The sequence below is a fragment of the Cibotium barometz genome, chromosome 63, assembly GCF_041138505.1.
Source record: "Cibotium barometz isolate CiBa-2024 chromosome 63, ASM4113850v1, whole genome shotgun sequence".
Taxonomy (NCBI): Eukaryota; Viridiplantae; Streptophyta; class Polypodiopsida; order Cyatheales; family Cibotiaceae; genus Cibotium; species Cibotium barometz.
This window is the reverse complement of record NC_141108.1, coordinates 12,527,828-12,547,529: the sequence shown is the minus strand read 5'-3', so window position 1 is coordinate 12,547,529 and position 19,702 is coordinate 12,527,828.

The following is a 19,702-nucleotide window of genomic DNA, read 5'->3' as shown; positions in this document are numbered from 1 at the left end:
ATGCTCACCAATTTGATAAAAATGCAAATTCTATATAATTGCATCCATTTCTCTAGCTTGTAGGAAAAGAGCCTATCAACCAAGGCTCCCAATCTATGCTAGTGCCAATTTGTCAAGCACTTTTAATGGGCTTATTTTTACATTGTACTTAGGAGGAAGCAATGTGCCTTGTGTTTATCCTTTTGATGATTTTTTTAGGGAATTAAGTTGCCTTGTGTTTGGAGACATATGGATGTGTTGTTCCATGGACACCATATTCTTGTGAGGTAAGAACCTCAACAAAAGAAAATGCCCATCATAGACTTTGAGTGGTCTACACTAGTTGAGAGCATCATATGCACTGGTCGATGATGCATAGAAAACCAAGTGGTTTAGTAGGCAACAAATAGATTTAAGGCTATGTGCTTTAGATACACAATGCTTACAAGGGTGGGGTTTTTTAAATCTCTCTCTCTAAGGATAGTTGAATAGGCTATCATTCAGTGGGGTTTTGAAGATATCATCAATATTAGGCAAACTCTAGTTCATAAAAATGGTACACTCATAGTGAGACGCTCTTTCTTAGAAAAGTACCTTTTTGCTTGTCTCATAAAATTGATCATCTTGATGCAGTTCTTGCTCATTGTGAGGGTTTTCTTTTTCTCAGTGTATAAATATAACAACATAGTGTAAAAGGAAATGAGTAATTTATAATTTATTCTAGAAGGTTCTCTATCTTCAAACTGCCTCTATCTTCCCAAAATGCAAATATAACCTAGTGTAAAAGTGTGTTGGTCTGAATGAAGAGAGGGCAAGAGAATGATTGATGGGGAGAGAGTTACAGATGGTGGCAAGCAAGATAATAAGCACATTGATTGGGGTTAAAGGGAAGTACGAAAGACTTGTGGAAAGCATAATTGCATTATTATATTTTACCCTTTTTATAGGAGACCCCTGTTTACAAAGGTGAAGCATATGCTGTAACCACATATGCCATATGCCATATGCCAAACATATGTTGCAACCACATATGCCATATGCCAAACATGATGCCAAGTGTCCCTAATAGGTGTCACTTTGCCACACATCACTCTTACATAATATCCTTCTAAGAGGCTATTCCCTCGCAAAAGAACTCACACACACTAGCAATTGTTCACACATTGGAAGTGTAACCTTACACATAATGCATTGCTAGATTACACAACCACCTAGCAATTATTTATTCCCACATTAGTCACTATTAATATTTAGCATTCCTCTCCATGGTGATAATGTGGCTAGAAAGCCAAATCATCATTGACTAGGTTTGCTTTTTCTTTTGGCTACTTCTTCTTGCGCCAGTGGTGGTAGAAGCAACAGAGTTTGTAGAGTCTCAGTTTCTAGCATCGAAGGAAGAACTTTTATGATAGTCATATCAAACTAAAGAATTTCAACACCGTTTTCTAGCTTGTGGTAATAGTAGTGAAACTTTATTTTCTTCTTCTTGGTTTTACATTGTGAGACGAGTCCACTTTAGCTTTGTCCCTAGAGAAGAAGGCTTGGTCATCACCCCTGGATCTATTCTTCCTTGTCTAATCCTCATGGAGAAATAATCTAGCCAAATCCTCAAAGAAAATAGGATTGCCTCTCCTCCTCTCATAGAGAGATTTAGAGAAGTGTGAAAACTCTATTAGGACTCATGTAAAGAATTAAGAATAGTGGTGTTCTTCTTATTAATTATACTTTTGTTCTTTAAGGTATGTTACCTTGGTAAGGTAATCTGCCATGGAACCTCCTCGTTTATGGTTATGTTGTCTAGCTCTTGCATTTAGTACATGATTTGTGCTTCATTACAGGACTAGAACATGGTCTCAAGGACCACCTAGGTAGCCCTTACAAAGCTACAGTTTGGAAGAAGGCTTGGTCCCTAGAGAAGAAGGCTTAGTCTCCTCTTCTTGCATCACCTCTAGATTTTTTCTTTACTTATCTACTCCTCACGGAGTAGTAATCCAACTAGCTCCTCAAAGAAAATAGGATTTCCTCCCCTTCTCATAGAGAGATACTGAGAAGAGTGAAAAATCTATAAGAAATGGGTAAGTAATTAAGAATAGTGGTGAACCAAGTTTCTTGATCAACTACCTCATCTATATTTAGCAGTTGTTATTTAAGGTTTGTTACCTTAGTAAGGTAATCCACTATGGAATATCCCTCGTTCTTGGTCAAGTTATCTAACTCCCGTATTAGGTACATAGTTTTTTCTTTATTATGGGATTGGAACATGATCTCAACAAGGACCATCTAGATAGCCCTTGTAGAGCTGCACTATCGGATCTGAGGAATAATGGATTGCTTAATTGAAAGAGAAATCATGGCCATTGCTTGGGCATCCCACCATCTTTGATCTTCAATGGGGGTGAAATGCTTGACATCACGTGTGCCATAGTTTGAGTCCCCCTTGGTGCTACCATGGAGGTGGTAAGAGTTGGTGTTATAGGATGAGGCTCTTGCACCCCATGACAATCTCCCATGGCCCATGGCCATCAATAGACTCTTCATCACATGAAGGTCCATAGTGTGAGTAGTTGGGAACCATTAAACCGATCTCAATTCTCATGAACCCAATAAACACATAAAGATCAGTTCCATGTGCTCTTTGTGACATCCTCATAGTATGGGTGCAAGGAAGAAGAAAGCCCCCCTTGGATGTGAGCTCTTGGGAAAGTAAGGGAAAGAGACATGTACTAGAGTGTGTAAGGCACATGGATATGATAGGATGTGAGGTGTGATTACCAAAAGTATACCAAAAATAGGGTACAAGACTCCAAGAGTGTTACACAAGTTGCAAAGGCACACGAGTGCCTAGATGATGCTGCAAAGGTGCAAGAGTACCTATGGATTCTTCCAATTCAAAGTTTTTCTCCTTTACAAACAAGAATCCCAAAAAATCATTGCACAAAAGCTTTGACTCGGGCACTTAAAGTTGCCAAAATCGTGGTTGGCTAAGTAAGGCTCAGATATGGGACCAGAGGTGGTGGTGTTCCCTCAACCACTAGAGGTGGTGGTGCCACCCAACTATTTCCCCCCCTAGTGGGCTGGGTGGAGCTGCGCAGGTGATGCTGCCAAAAACTAGTTGAGCTTGAACTAGGGTACCAATCATCGGGCTAAGCAAAGAATGATGATGAATAGGAATGGACAAAGCTAAAGAAAGAGCATAGGGAGATGTAACTTTGGACTAGACGTATGCCAAGTAAGGAGATGGCAAACTAGAAAGAGCAGAGACACATGATAGTTGCACAACATTGATACCACTGTTGGTCTCGTCGATGTAGAGCGGGAAAGAGTACGGCTAATAGTGATGGTGAGATAAGCAAGATAAGTAGCACATTAAGCAAATGATTAATTATGGATTAAAGGGAAGTACACAAGACTCGTGGGGGAAATCATACTAGCATTATACTATTTTTTCCTTTTTATAGGAGAGACATCCCTTTACAAAGGTGAAGCATATGCTACCTCTACAAATACCATATGCCAAACATGATGCCAAGTATCCCTAATAGGTGTCACTTTGCCACACATCACTACTTACATAGTATCCTTATAAGATGTTTGCCATGTAGCCTGTAAACGGTGCATGGGAGCTCGACTGGATGTGGAGCCCGAACGTTAAAGTGCGGAGACGATGAGTGCATCCGCCGGGGTTTAGGGGTGGGGGCACCCAAGTCGGAGCACTTGGGTGTCCGGGGTAGAATTATGGGTAGGCATGCCCCTATAAGTGCTTAGGAATGTGGTGTTATCCACACTCCCCTCTATGGCTAGGGAGCTTGAGACCCTCTTGGCTATGGAGACTCCAGGGGATGTGACATTGGTATTAAAGCGGTACTTTGACGCGTTGTCTCTTTTGCTTCTTCACGCGACAAGACTCAAAAGAGATAAGGGTATTCTTAATTGTGTTTTTAAATCGCTCTCTCTCTCTAGTATGCTCTCTGTGGTAGTAATATTCTTTGTGTATGTGTGAGCTTGGGAGAAAACTATGTGCTATTCGCTTTGATTGTGGAGAACATGGGTGTGTGTATGAAGCACAAAGGAAAGTGTGTCAATTGAGAGAAATTTAATTGGTGTAATTAAAGCCATCTGCGCCAAATTGGGTGCACAAGAGGTCATAAGTAGAAAATTTAAAAACTATGGGTGTGTCTTGCAAACACACACAAAAGGGCAAGTACAAAAGAGTGTGTGTATAGCCATAGAGCAATGTTGAGGTCAACGGCCTCGCCCACTGTGTGCGTGTGTATGCTCTCAAAAGGGGCAGCCACCATGATAATGCTTTCCAGGACCCCACCATGCGAGAGCGCCCTCTCTATTCAATGCTCAACATCGTAGCGATGTTGTAGAGGAAACACTAGCGTGGTAGATAGAAACTCTCAACCACACAGTTAAGTATCAACAATATTATCCTTTAACTTTAATTTACTAAGGTAAATTAAAGCTTGTTCCCATGCAAGAACAAAGATGAATATGTAAATGGTTAATGTGACCACCTTTATACCTAGTGCGTGGTGCTCTTGTGAATGCTTCGTGAAGAGTGTGTAGTTGATGGACATCGTTCTAAATAGGTATGGGTGACTATGTGGACTTTCAGAGTTGTTTCCAAAAGCCATGCTTAATTCTCTATGGCAAGAGGAACTGGTAATGTACATGTATGTCAAAGTTATAGTCACATCTATGCTAGCATGTTAAGCATTTATGTGTCAACAATTCTATGGTCTCTAAGCATCGGAGTATGCAAAGTGATAGTGTGCTATGGACATGCTTTGGTACAAATTTTCTACTAAATATGTAGTATTGTGTTTGTCTATATTATTCTTAGTAGATAAGAAAGAATCATAGCAACTTTTTGGCAGAATGTGTAGTATTGTGTTTGTCCATATTGTTCTTCGTAGATAAGAAAGAATCATAGCAACTTTTGGAAGTGACATATCTGCAAAGCCTATGTATGTATGCAAGTGAGCGAGTATGAGTTCCCGGCATAGACTGAAAAGATTTTAGCGTAGCGATGCAGCTCGTCTATAATATCCACGACATAGACGATACCTTTGGTTACCTTTGGGTGAACTTTGTGGCTTTAGAATTGTCGTTGCTCTTTGAATGCTGCAAATTTACTCTAAAATAACCTGGAGATGCCAAATTGGTATATTTCTTAAATTTTTGTATCTTTTTAAAGATTTGTGCACACAAACATTAGTTTCTGCGAGTTGGGATTGAAGATAGCAACCCCCTGCACTTCTGGCCTCTTTATTATAATTGATAGTTTTGTCAATTAGTTTTTTATTTTTTGCAAACATCTTTTGCAAATTTATGGCCGAGGAAATGTGCTTGTATGGGTCTAAGAGACTACTCTGAAAATACAAAGTATTTAACTTATGGTCGCATTGTTGAAGTCAAAGAAAGTATATCTTGTGGGATCATTCATCATGTGGTAGACAACAACAAAGGGAAGTTTCTTGTAGTTAGAGTTTTCTCTGCAGATTTTCGGCTTGAAGAGATGAATCCTGTTTCCATCCACCAGCAAGAGTTTAAAGATGCAATGATTACTTTGCAAACGGGCATGGATGTCTTTCTCTTGACCTTTTTTTCATTAGTGTTAACAAAATTTCTTATCTTTGTGTATTCTGGAATATGTAGCGAACTGTTATTCTTTTTCAAGTTTGTTTGAGTCATGTCTTTCCAGCTCATATATTGGAATATGTAGAGGTCTAGTCAACTCTAGTTTGTATGTATTCTAATATACATGAAGTTTATCTAGTCTAGTTTGTATGTATTCTAGTGTACGCATAGTTCATAAAACTTCTTGTCTTTGTATATTCTAGAATACATTGAGAACTATTCTTTGTTTTTAGTCTATTTAATTCTTGTCTTTTTAGCTCATATCTTGAAACACTTAGAGGTCTAGTTAAGTCTAGTTTGCATGTATTCTAGTATACAAGAAGTTTGTCTGCTCTAGCATATGCTAGAATGCATTCTAGTATACAAGAAGTTTGTCTTGTTTAGTTTGAATGAATTTTAGCAAGAAGGAAGTTTGGCTTACTTTTTATGTCTAGTTTAATGAGTTTACCATGTATTCTAGTATACAGAGAGATGGTTATAGTGTTCTTACTTTTGCATAAGTTACGCTTTGGTTCTTACTTTTAAGTTCACTTTATCAAGTCTTCAAATCCTCTTCTACTTAGAATGATTTTTTCTTTTTTTTATGATCTTTTTCTGAAGCATTTCAAGAGCATCATGATAATTTGTACAATACCAACCACTCCACTAATGATTTTGATTATGAAGAGAATAAAGGTACAGACATAGATGACTCAGAGGAAGATGTTGAAGTTCTTGAAGAGACTTCTGGGTCAAAGTCTCAAGATGTGAGTAATACTTTGCTTTCTGGACCTGGAGCTCCAAAGTCTGATCCTTCAGAATATTTTGGTCTTAATACCATAAGAAATAAAGCTAAAAGGTTTCATATGGTTGATGAGAGACCCTTAATTTTACTAGTATCTAACATAGAACGTCCTCCATTGGATCCTGTTTCAAATAAGAGACCACTAGAAGTTCGAACCATTGTCCTTGGGCATGTGAGTAATCTTAAAGTAATGATGAAGGAGAAACCAACAACAAATGTTTTACCCCTTCTTGTTCTTGTGGATAAGTCTTCTTGTGTTAATAAAGAGAGTTTTGAGAGATCAAAAATCAATCAATACAAATACTTTATCTTGGGGGGAACTCACTCTCTCATTGTTGCTAAAAAAGAGTTATGTGCTGAGTATCCTCATGTAGAGAGCTATAAGAAAGTCCTAGCATGGGTCTATGCTGGGTTAAGTGATGATGATGCAAAGCTACTTGCCCTTGATCACAACAGTGATTTCGAGATGCGACTATCCATGTCTTTCTTACAAAAGATAAGATTTTTTCACAAAACGAGTGGATCAATCATATTCAGCAAGGTCATAAAGTTGATGAAGCTTTCAAAATCAAGCTTTGTGAGCAAGTTGGCCTTGTCACAAAGAAGTCAAGCAAAGCTGGACGCTCTGGAAAAATAAATGTTCGAAGTCATGACAATTTCTTTCAGTTGGCCTTTCGTGATGGAGAGATATGGGATCTACAAGAAGACATTTTCAAGCTTTGGGAGGAAGGTAAAATCAAAGGGCAAAAAGTAAAGCTCCCACCTAGAAGTCAAAAGGGCAAAGGAACAGGGAATGAGGACACTTTGAAGCCAATTCCTGAAGAAATGTGTATCACAAATTGGCGAGCAATGCAAGAAATACGTGAGAAAAATATTATCATACCCATCTTGGCACGAGTGAAAGGAGGTTCTTTGACACTCGATATGAAATGGCAAAGGAATTAGAACAGTACGTTGCTAATTCTTCTTTTTAAATCTACTTATTTTATTTCATCTAAAGTTGTTTTTCCATTTTGTGTTTTTTTGAAATAGGCAAAAAGACTTTTTTGTACATGCAAATAATCATGATTGAAAAACTTAATTGCAAGGATTGGGAGGAGGTTCAAATGTTTCATCCCATCACTAGTCAGTCAAGCTCCTTAGAGCGTTTCATTTATCTTTTCAAAAATGCGGTAAGTAAACTACATATTTGAATGGATTTTTTTTTTTAATTTGAGTGTTTTTGAAGGTTTTGTAAAAACTTAGATTAAATATTTCAAAATTTTAATTTTGATTTTTGTAATCCAGTCAATGTGTATTCTAGAATATTTACTTATTTTCATTTAAACAAGTCTCGAGCACCTCGTGCTCCCATAAAGAGCATTCCTCAAGAGTTTGAGCAACATTTGAGTCGCGCAAGGGTAGAGAGGAAGAGATTAGAAGAGACACAAACTTTGGAGACCATTCTAGAGGCAAATATTTTCATTTCTGATGATGTGTCTGCAGAACCAGCTCAATATTTTGTTCATGAAGGCAAAGTAGAGAACATGGAATCGTTTGTGACTTCACAACATTTTACTTTAGCCATTGCTGATACTCCATATGGATTTAAGGCACCACACTCAATACAGGACAAAGTAAAGTACGGTGTAAGTGCATATAAAAGAGTCATCGACGCTTTCAAGAAGGTCACAACGGCTGAATCATGGGCATTGGTAATTTTTCATGCTCATGATCAAATCTCTACTACATTGGTAATTTTTCATGCTCATGATCAAATCTCTACTACAGAGAAAGCATTCATTTTGATAATCAAATGGTCCATCAGCTATGCATATGGTATGTTAAATTTCAAAGATTCTTTTGCAAGTTATAAAAGCTTAAGTTAAAGCCTAACTTTTTATTTTGTAGGACAAAGCCTAACATCAAAGGCTATAAGCTTGACACTTTCTTTTGCTGCCGAGTTTGCTACCATTGGTTTTTGGTCTCCTGCAAGTTTGAACAGTAAAGGAAATTTTAATTTTGCTTCGAAACCTAACCGAACAAATATTTTTGATAGACTAGGCATGTGTCGAAAGCTTAGGGATCTTTTTGGTGATTCAAATGAGATCATGAATCCTTATCAAAAACCACAACTTTTGATGATGGATTTAATTGAGCTTTTATCTTTAAAAGGAGAGTGGATCATGGATCTTTTTACGGGGATAGGTAATCATGCAACCTTAACTTTTTACATATTTTATATTGCTCGTTTAAGTGAGCTTTACCATGTTGATTCTTTTTTTCTTAGGAACAACCACTATTAGTGCTTTTAAAAAAGGAAGGAATGTTGTTGCTGCTGCTGTTGAGCTAGATCCAGTTCAAGTTCGTTTTATTATTCAATGAGTCACTGTAATGAAAGAATTACCGAACGAGTTTCAAGAGGACTGAAAAACATGGCAACAAACCCAAGAGTGGTGGATGCGTCTGGAGAACCTCAGCCTCCCTTTGGACCTGATGAATGAAATGCAATTTGCAGATCTTGAGCCTTATGAAGATCCACATACTGTGGATATTGATATTCCTCTTACGGAGTTAACACCACTTATTGTAGGACGCGAGCAAACTGATGAAGAAGTTAGTCATGAAGAGGAGGAATTTCCTGTGCTAGAATAGATTTAGACACTTGTAGTTTCAAACAATTTTTGGTATTTAACTCCTCATTGGGGGTGTTCAAGGATTTCTAGGTTTTAAGAGTGTTTTGAACAACGTTTGTTTGTATTCAAAACTAGCATCACAAATCTTTTTGAGGAGCTTGCGTTTTGATATTGGTTCAAAAAATTGGTCAAATGTTGTCACTATTGAAGCATTTATAGGAATTGTCTCATAATTAGACTTGTTTTTTTAATCAATGAAGATTAATTAATCATGACATAACTACTCTATTTTATGTAGACGGTTCTAAGGTTCCATCTATTGATAATGACATGGTATGTCATTTTGGGAAATATCAATTGTGATTTTCCTTGCTTTCGTCTTGTAACTCCGTAAAATTTAGAATTCAAGTGGTTGGGGTTATAAGAGGCCCAAGATTTATCGGATTAATTTTACAGGTGTACTCTGGAGTGAGTTGTAAAATTTTAAGATTGATTTTTAATCTCCAAACGGTGAACACATGGCTAAAATAAATTGTGCCTTATATACAACTGGTGATATTTTGTATCCCTCTTGGGTTTTGAAGGTGTGGAATCATCTAACCAAAATAAAGAAGGTTCACTATTTATGTCATAGTAGTTTTCATAATCATTGGATGGTATGGGACATCAATTGTTCTATGTAGGACTTTGTGACCTTGGTGTGGTATGGGACACCAAGGAAAACACGTAAAAGTTCACTTTCTTGGCTTTTGTTTTCATGGTGCATAGCTCACTGCATAGATTATGTTCGCATGATCTACATCATTAATAGACTTTGTTAACCGTGGTTGTGGCCATATGCTACTATGTCTAGAGAGGGTGCTGATATGGAGTGATCAGAGGGGTCTCTTAACATGGATATTGAGTTTAGAGCTAAACAAGAAGGTTCAAAAGTAAACTCAAGGTTGGGAGTTGATCTGGAGAGATAAAAAACAAACCATATAAAATTTGGTGTTAATTTAGAATGATTGCACTCAAATGTCAATCTTTATGCTAGTATAGAGTGCCCAATACTTAACTTGATCGTTCCATTTTTAGGCATGGCTTGATGTATGCACATGCATTGTCTAGCAATAATCACCTCCCTTGCTAAAAAGGTGTGGTGTTGATCTAGAGAGATTAGCCGAGGGTAGTGGTTGTTCACACACATTGGAACCACCTTATTTAAAGCCTAAACTTACGCATAATACACTGCTAGTTTACACAACCACCTAGAACTTGTTTATTCCCACATTAATCGCTATTAATATTTAACAAAAGAAATGAGTAATAAAATGGTGTGACATTAAGAATTGTCATTAATAGAAAATGCATTGATATTAGTTCTTAGAGGGGTCTTAGATCAACCATACTTGTGTGCATAAAAGAAGCAGTAACGGCATACCAAAGATCAACATTGATGTGCCAAAAACTTATATGTGATTTCATTTCTCCTTAAAGAGAAAGAATTAAACTTACAGTCCAAGGGCAAGTTATAACATCCATTCTTGCCCAAGGAGACAAAAGCAAAGGATAAAATAGCAAATGTTTCAAATGAGATTTTTAATATATGCTACTAAATTGACTCATTTAGTGATCAAAGGACCATGCATAAAATTCACATCTTAGGCTTTAAGGGTTTTCATCTAAACATGGAACATGAGATATTACCAAGGTCAACATGGGAACTAAAGACATAGACTTCTACAAGAGTATTGAAGCAACAAACAACTAACCAAAGCAATGAGGATATCAACTGCATCATTGCTAGAACTAAGAGGTTGGCTTATTATGCTACAAAGTATCAAGGACACAAACATACTATGAGCTTCATAATCATTTCAATTGCAACCTAAACATATAAGAGTCTAGACTCTAGATGTTAACTAGGAAGGGGAGATGTTAACTAACCAACTAACCAAAGCAATGAGGATATCAACTGCATCATTGCTAGAACTAAGAGGTTGGCTTATTATGCTACAAAGTATCAAGGACACAAACATACTATGAGCTTCATAATCATTTCAATTGCAACCTAAACATATAAGAGTCTAGACTCTAGATGTTAACTAGGAAGGGGAGATGTTAACTAGGAAAGGGAGATGTTAACTTGGTCAATGCTTTGACCCAAGTTAACAAGAGTCAACAAAGTTGAAGGTCAACATGGAAGTGGATTTTATTAATGCTAAGAATACAAGGATAGCTAAGAGATTAATGTGGGTAATATTTAAAAGTATTCCAAAAGGATTGAGCACATGGATGAAGAGTGCCCAAGATGGGTCCTCATAGTGAAAAGAGCCAATACTAAGGCCACATAAGGTGATTAGAGGTGGATTCATGGTCCACATCAACCAAAGACGGGTTCCTAATGCATGAAGATTGAAACCCAACGGCATGATGAAAAGCCATTTTTGGCTCAAAGGTTCATTATAATGGGTAATTGTAATGTTAGGCACCCATGATGGCACTAAGGTATGCTCAAGGATGTGCATATGCATTATTTTGATGAACTATAAGCTAGGATAATAAGGAGCTAGAGAGGCTGGGATATAGGCGAGTTTTGGGTGGTGGACAAGTGTGAATACAATACCCATAACTTAAGTTGTGTTTGAGTCAAAATCTCAAAGCTCATTATACTTTTACATGTTTTTTTCAGCTTTGTGAGGAGCTCTTTTTCCCTCTTTCCCTCTTGTGGGTGCTTCTCATTACTCTCCTTATGGTTTTTCTCTCTTGGTAATTCTTATTCCATGGTACTTTTTAGTGTCGTAGCTCTTATCATGTTGGTTTTTGCATGTTTATAGATTTTCGTTGTGATTTGAGATTGGTATGACTGTGGGAAGCTTGCATAGGGTCCTCTTAAGTTAAGGGGAAAGCTTGATTTTGAAATATCATATTAGGGTAGAAGAGTGAAGCTTGAGTATGGAAAGGGAGTGGAGCTAGGAAGATAAGAGAGATATGGGTTTATGAGAGAAAGATATGATACCGAGATGAAGTGTGGGGCTAAATAGTGGGATTGTGGAAAAGTGTTATGAGAGTTCAATGGTGGATAAATCTTCATGTATTTTTCCAATGGTAGATTAAGACATGATAACAAGATGAAGTGTGGGGCTAAATAGTGGGATTGTGGAAGGGTCATGAAAGTCAATGGTAGATAAAGCTCCATTGTATCTTGCCTTGTGTAGCTTGGAGTAGGGATTGCACAAGGAGGCATAGTCTTGAGGGTAAGGAGAGTGGAGGGCTGCCTTGCTCTCCACACAAAACTTGTTATAGTCTTGAGGGTTAGGAGAGTGGGAGAGTGGAGGGTTGGCTTGCTTTCCACACATAATTTTTGTGTGGAGAGTGGAGGTTTGGCTTGCTCTATTCCACACATAACTTTTGTGTGGAGAGTAGTAGAGGGTTGGCTTGCTCTCCACACAACTTTTGTGTGTGGAGAGTGGAGGTTTGGCTTGCTCTCCACACAAAACTTGGTGTAGACACATCACACAAAAGTATGTCACATCATCATACACTCACACTATACAAAGTGTGCCACATCATCACACACCCATAACATCATCACACACACAAAACAAAATAGTGTGCCACATCATCACACACACTATATAAATAGTGTGCCATATCATCACACACCCACCACACAAAATGTGTCACTATCATCACACACACTATATAAAATGGTGTGCCATATCATCATACAATATAAAATAGTGTGCCATATCATCATACTATATAAAATAGTGTGCCATATCATCACACAAAGTGTGTCATGTCATTGTACAACACTATACAAAATAGTATGCCACATTGTCACACACCCACCATACAAAGATCATCACACACTACAACTTAGTATGGCACATCATACACCCAAATTATCCAACGTGTGTAATGTCATCACACACATGCTATACAAAATAGTGCACCACACCATCACACCCCCACCACATAATGTTTGCCATGCCATCACACACATGCTATATAAAATAGTGTGCCACACCATCAGACTCCCACCACACAAAGTGCGTCATGCCATCATACACACAAAATAAAAAAAATAGTGTGCCACATCATCACACCCCTACCACACAAAGTGTGCCATGCCATCACACACAAAATAAAAAATAGTGTGCCACATAATCACACATAACTTAAACACCATTTCACATTCACACACCTCTTTTTATTCACATTCACATCTCATCCACACACACACACACACACACACAACACCCAACACCCAACACCCAAGTTTTAAACCAAGAGCAAGTAGGTCTATGGAACTCCCTCAAGACCATGGGCACTTGTGCAAGAAGAATACAACTTAGCACGGGCATATCATACACCCAAAGTACCCAAAGTGTGCAATGTCATCACACACATACTATACAAAATAGTGTTCGCCACACCATCACACCCCCACCACACAAAGTGTGCCATGCCATCACACACATACACACCAAAAAATTAAACAATAGTGTGCCACATCATCACATATAACTTGAACACCATTTCACATTCACATCTCACCACCACACAAAGTGTGCCATGGAAATGCCATGCCATCACACATGTCTTTTCAGTCACATTCACATCTCATCCACACACACGCACGCACGCACGCACACACACACACACACACACACAACACCCAGGTTTTAAACCAAGTGCAAATAGGTCTATGGAATTCGGTACTCGGATTCCCTCAAGATCGTACACCACCACCACACAAAGTGTGCCATGCCATCACACACACACAAAATTAAAAATTAGTGTACCACATCATCACATATAACTTGAATATCATTTCACATTCACATCTCACCACACAGTGTGCCGTCCACATTCTCTCTCTCTCTCTCTCTCTCTCTCTCTCTCTCTCTCTCTCTCTCTCACACACACACACACACAATACCTAGGTTTTAAACCAAGAGCAAATAGGTCTATGGAATTCAATACTTGGATTCCCTCAAGACCATGAGCACTTGTGCAAGAAGACTTCAACCCAATGGACTCGCCATAGGTTAGTGTAGGTAGGAAAAGAGGAGTTAGGGACACAATAATAAGAGTAGGAGTAGGTAAGACTATGGTATTTTCATCCCCCTTTACTAAGTCTCTTAAGAGTTAGAAGAGGGAGGAATAGGAAAATCCAACGGCCTCATCCAACCAACCACAACAATGGAGCTGCCCACATAGCTAGTGACTATGAACCTTGAGAAAGACACGTGCACTTATGCAATGACGAGTTTAACAATGAGGAACAAGGAAGATAGACCACAAAATCCAAGCCCCATTTTTTAAATGGACTATAAACAATGATGGGGTGAAGAAGAACCACTAGAGAGTTGTCACCTTCTAGAAGCCTCTTAGCACTCTTTATAAAAGCAACACCCATGATTGCACTTCCTTATGGATAGTAGGCCAATAATATCCCAATATAAGGATCTTTCACACTCTCAGGTCATGTGCAAATTGTCCAACACAAATGTAATCATGGCAAGCCTTCCAAATTTCCTTGGACTCATTCCAGCCCACCACTCTTCCATGAGACACCCGATCTTTACTCACATGGTAGAGGTCCTTGAGTTGCCTTTTTCCTTGGATTGTGTGTAAAAACTTAGGAGAAGATAACATTTTAGCAAGTATTTAAAGACACGGTAGAGGTCCTTTAATTGTCTTTTTTATGAGAAATCTTTGCTTGGCTTGTGTGTAACAACATGGGGTAAGAGCACCTTCTAGAAAGTATCGCAAGAGAAAATTCCTCAAGGTTTTGAGTTGATGTCAGTGCTTTGATCACCTTTTACTTTTTGGAATCTACTACAATTGTGGCGAAGGGGACACACTACATGTCATGAGAGAATGCCTCTAGCTATTGTGAAAGCACACTTAGATGGATTCAGGTCAGTCATCACAGTGGGGCGAAATGGAATCTAAGTGTGAAAGCACACTTAGATGGATTCAGGCCAGTCAGTGGGGCGGAATGGCATTTTTCTAAACACAGGTACAAAGAGAGACGAGGTACTCTAACGCTTTGCTAAAGACACTAAAATCAAGAAATACTGGTATAAAGGTGATCAAGTATTCCTAAAATATTTCTTGCACCGTTCTTTGAAATTTTATAGGAGCATACTTAAGCCCAAAGGTTATGATATTAAAAGAGAATGTTCCCCATCTTGACACAAATGATGTTTTTTCTCGATCTTCAAGATCCATCAAGACGACCTGATTGTATTCGCTAAAACTATCTAGAAACGAATAGATCTCATAGCTTGCTAAGCATTATCCAATAAGGAATATATAAACGGGATATTCATCATGTAACGATGCAAGTATACATGCACGTGCACATGTATGGGGTTGGGCCTAAGCACATGGACCTTGGGTCCCTTGGGCATAGATTTGGGGCATGGGCATATTGTTAGCCAGTGTGAAATGGCCAAGCACACTAACCTTGGTCTAGGCTATTGTACCTTTTTGACCCGTTTTGACCAATATGCTACCTTTAAACATCTTTAGCTTTGTCTCTAATCCAAGCTAATTAAGGCTAAGCCAAGTTAATCTAGACATAGCTTTCTTTTAGTGGTATCAGAGCTCTAGGCTTAGATCTTGATATTTTGATTAGAGAATGATTAATTCTTAATCTATGTTTGGATTAGTGCTTTTAGACAGCTTTTAGATTTTGATTTTCTTCATTTTGAGAGAATTAACGATGAGATTAACTAGCGATGAGATTAAAACTTAATTATTTTTGAGTTTATACTAATCACTATTTTCAAAAACCTTAATCTACATAGTTTCTTGATAATCTTCTTGATTAGTGTTTCTTTCCATAAAACCTATTCATTAATCTTAGTTTTCTTCTATACTTACATAGATTCTGGGAGATCTTGGCAATTTGGAGGATATTGAAGGTGGTTGTTTAGATCTTGGTGTAGTTTTCGGGAAGAAAGTGTGCAGATTGAAGATGAAGATTTTATGAAACTTTCATGCAAATTACTATGCAGTTTTGATAGTTCAATACAAATTTAAACAAAGTTTACTATGTCGAGCCAAATTTCAAGAATCTTGGTGTAGAATTTTTAAAGTTTACAAAGATTATTGTGCATAATTGAATCTTGGTGACACTAAGTGATTCTTGATTAACCTTTCATTACTCTTGGTTATTTCTTGCAAGATTCTGGTTCCTTTAGAAAAAATTATTACAAACTTCAAGAAAACAATGGATATTAGTGAAAGTTTATGCAAGAAAGCAAGACTACTGGGATAGGTTATTTGTCAAGAAAGTGTGCAAAGATTGAAGTTCTTACACAAATCAAAGTGATAAGCCAACAGAATCAAGACTATTAAAATAACTCTACACGAAGTATAAGGTTGAAGAAAGAAGAAAAGTTATGGGCAGGGACTCCAATCTTGGACATTTCTCACTTGAAAAATAGTTGCAGTTAACTCTCCTGCAAAGGGCACCTTATCTGAGAGCAATTCAGAAAAAGGACTTAATAATGAAATGAAGAAAAGCCAGCTTAGAAAAGAAGGCAGACAAGCAGAACACACAAGGTAAAGCAAAGGGGCACTGAGAATGAGAAAACCAGTCAAAAAGCAAGTAGGAGAAACAGAAGGTCTTCTTAATGAAGAGAGCATGCAAGGGTGAAGGAGTCGCGATTGCTAAGCATCAGAACAAACAAATTTAGGGTTTGTGGAGCACATCAGATGTAGGTGATTCTCAGCAAATTAGCAAATCAGGAGTGCACCTGCAACATAGAGGCTGTGTAGATTAGAGGAAACTCTTTTGCATGGCGATGGAGATTTGCACCAACGGTCAAGCAATCTCAGCAGTACAGAAGTTTGCAAGCAAACACCATAGTTAGTAGAGCAGTTTGCAAGAAAACACCATAGCTGCAACACTTTGCAAGCAGGGGAGCTATACATATCAACAACAAACAACAGTTTCTCAGAGCTACTCACGACGCCAGCTATGTAATACAGTGCATTGTGATCTACGCAGCTTCCGTTCAGAACAACTTGGGCGGCGTCCCAGGTGATCTGGGACATTTCGCTGAACTGGGCTTTGCAGCAGTTGACAGCAGAAGCAAGGAGATTGATGCTTGGCAAAAGGAGACGAGATTGCCGCACACACGTTTGCTTAGTACAGCCATGGTGACAGAGGTGCAGCACGTTTAGTAGCGTTCAGCATTAGGAGAGCAGCATTTCATTGCAGTGTCCATTGCAGCGTTCAGCATTAGTAGTATTTCATCGAAGAAGGTAGCTCGTGCTTGATCACCTTTCACGTTAGGGTTTCCTTTCCCCCCCCCCTTTTCACACTCTTTACCCTTTCACACCTCCTTTCCCGCCCATTCACCCATTTGTCTACCCTTTTTGTCCTTCTCATGGTGGCTGTTCACACATCTCCCATCTACATGCTCATTGGAGCATCGTTGACCTTGTTCCCACTCATTGGCGCATTGTTGAGCTTATTCACATGTGGTGTGAGTTTCGTTAGCCGTTGTCCGCATACGACCATGGTGTTGTACTACTATCCTTCGGCTACCTGCCATGGTCCTTACGCTCTTCGGTGACGACATCATTTCGTCACTCTCAATGATTGGGGATGCATGTGTGATGCTAGATTTGTATTGGGGATTCTTCACATGTAGTACCATGGATGACCTGACATGATTAGATTATACATCACCTTTGCCAACTTTGTACATACATTTGGACTTCGGCCATTCATCTATCTCTCGTGTGATGAGGAGAGTACATTCAGGCCATAGATGGAGGATGGGGTTGCAGAGTTTATTGTCTACACATGTTCATCATTTATGGGATGAGAGAGATTGGCACATTCGACGATTCCTTGACTATTGATCATTAAAATACTTCTTAGAGGCAGATGGGTCAATTTTTCTCAGTTGGGATGATTCCTATGGTCGTTAATTCGAGTGTCCTACATTCTTAAGTAGTCGTAATTATATTATTGAGGATATATACCACATCGACCTTGGCACATATGATGATGATGATTTATCTCATATACATACACATGATGATGTACCACACACACACACACATGATGATATTGATATACGTGCACATGATGAAACACATGCACATGATATTTCAAAAAAAAATAGAAAACCATAAAAAAAGAACAAAGAAAAAGTGGGATTTCTAGCTTACATGAATTTCTGAGAGCTTTCCTTTGGCTTGATGGTTTGAGGGATCTACTCTTGTTTGCAACAAGAGTGGCCACCAATTCTTTAGAAGAGGGAATGGTCAAAAACAGTTAATGAATTATTAAGAAATTCACAGTTTTTGGCTCTAGGGAGGAGTAGAGTAACAGTGCAAAAAACACTATTACTTGTTTCTACAAAGGGGGAGGCTTCTATTTATAGGAGAAAGTGAGCTTCTAACCAAGCAAACTGATTCTAGAATTTTCCAGATCAATTTGGTCAATTTTGACCATTTTTGGGTCAGTTTAGCTTACTTTTTGGAAATAGTACATGCATATGATACTATTACACATATGTACATGATGATGATGTATGTGATAGTGATGTGTGTGAGTTGGATCATGTGGGCATGATCTCAAGGAGGAGGGTAAAGATGGCAGCGAGCACACCGAGCATCAATACTTCTACGCCTATCTTTCTTCCTACGAATCATGCGGATACATTAGTTGATCATGGGGGCATTCTAGAGGATAGTGTGCATTCGATTAGTGATACATCCATTATAGCACACGAGTTTAGTGATACTTCACATGTGGGTTCACGGGATACTTATGGGCATAGGCTTGAGTTCCTTGTGCTAGATATGATAGGCTATTCTTCTAGGACTTTCACATGTGGGGACATTCACAATTCGACCATTGTACTCCTAGTTCTCATAGCTTACCTGGCAACATTTGCATGGGTATAGTACACATATTAGAGCAGATATGAGAGTAGTGTGGACTTTATTAAGGTGGAGCCTCATAGGAGGGTAGGTTGACACATACAGATCTAGAGAGTTTTTCATTTGACTTAGGTTTTTTCCTAGATCCAATTATTAGAGAGATTGACCTAGCAGAGGGTATGTTGCATAGTTTGGATCATGTTCATACACAATCGATGTAGTGGATCATGTTGTTGATTGTTCGAGTGGCACTCATGGGACGAGGGCATTGGTTCACATTTGATCTTACATGATGTCGACCTCGAGTTGTGTTCATTCAGCCTCCATGGGTGTTGACACGATCCTATGTTCTTTGGAGCTAGGGCATTTCTCTTTGGGTGCATTCTATGTCACTTGAGATGCATGGTGGTTGATTATGTGGTTCAACATTCACATGCACCTACAACACATCATAGTCTTGGTCTACACGATGGTTCTTTTGCACTAGGACCATTTGACATTCCGATTGGGAGTTTTGAGCTCATTTGGTGGATCTCTCGAGTGTTGCCTCCGATTATGAGGATGGGCTTGATAGCATTCCCTCATATTTGAGCTTTTTTTTCAACCCAGGAGCTACTTCTACATCGGCCTTGGAGGCTCGAGATGTGTACCATGCATATCCATTTGATCCTAGAGGATACATGGCTAGCTTCGTCAATGGTGGTTCTTCATCTTTTCTATTTGATTGAGATCACCACGGAGCCATTGTCTCGGAGTTTACATGCTTCAG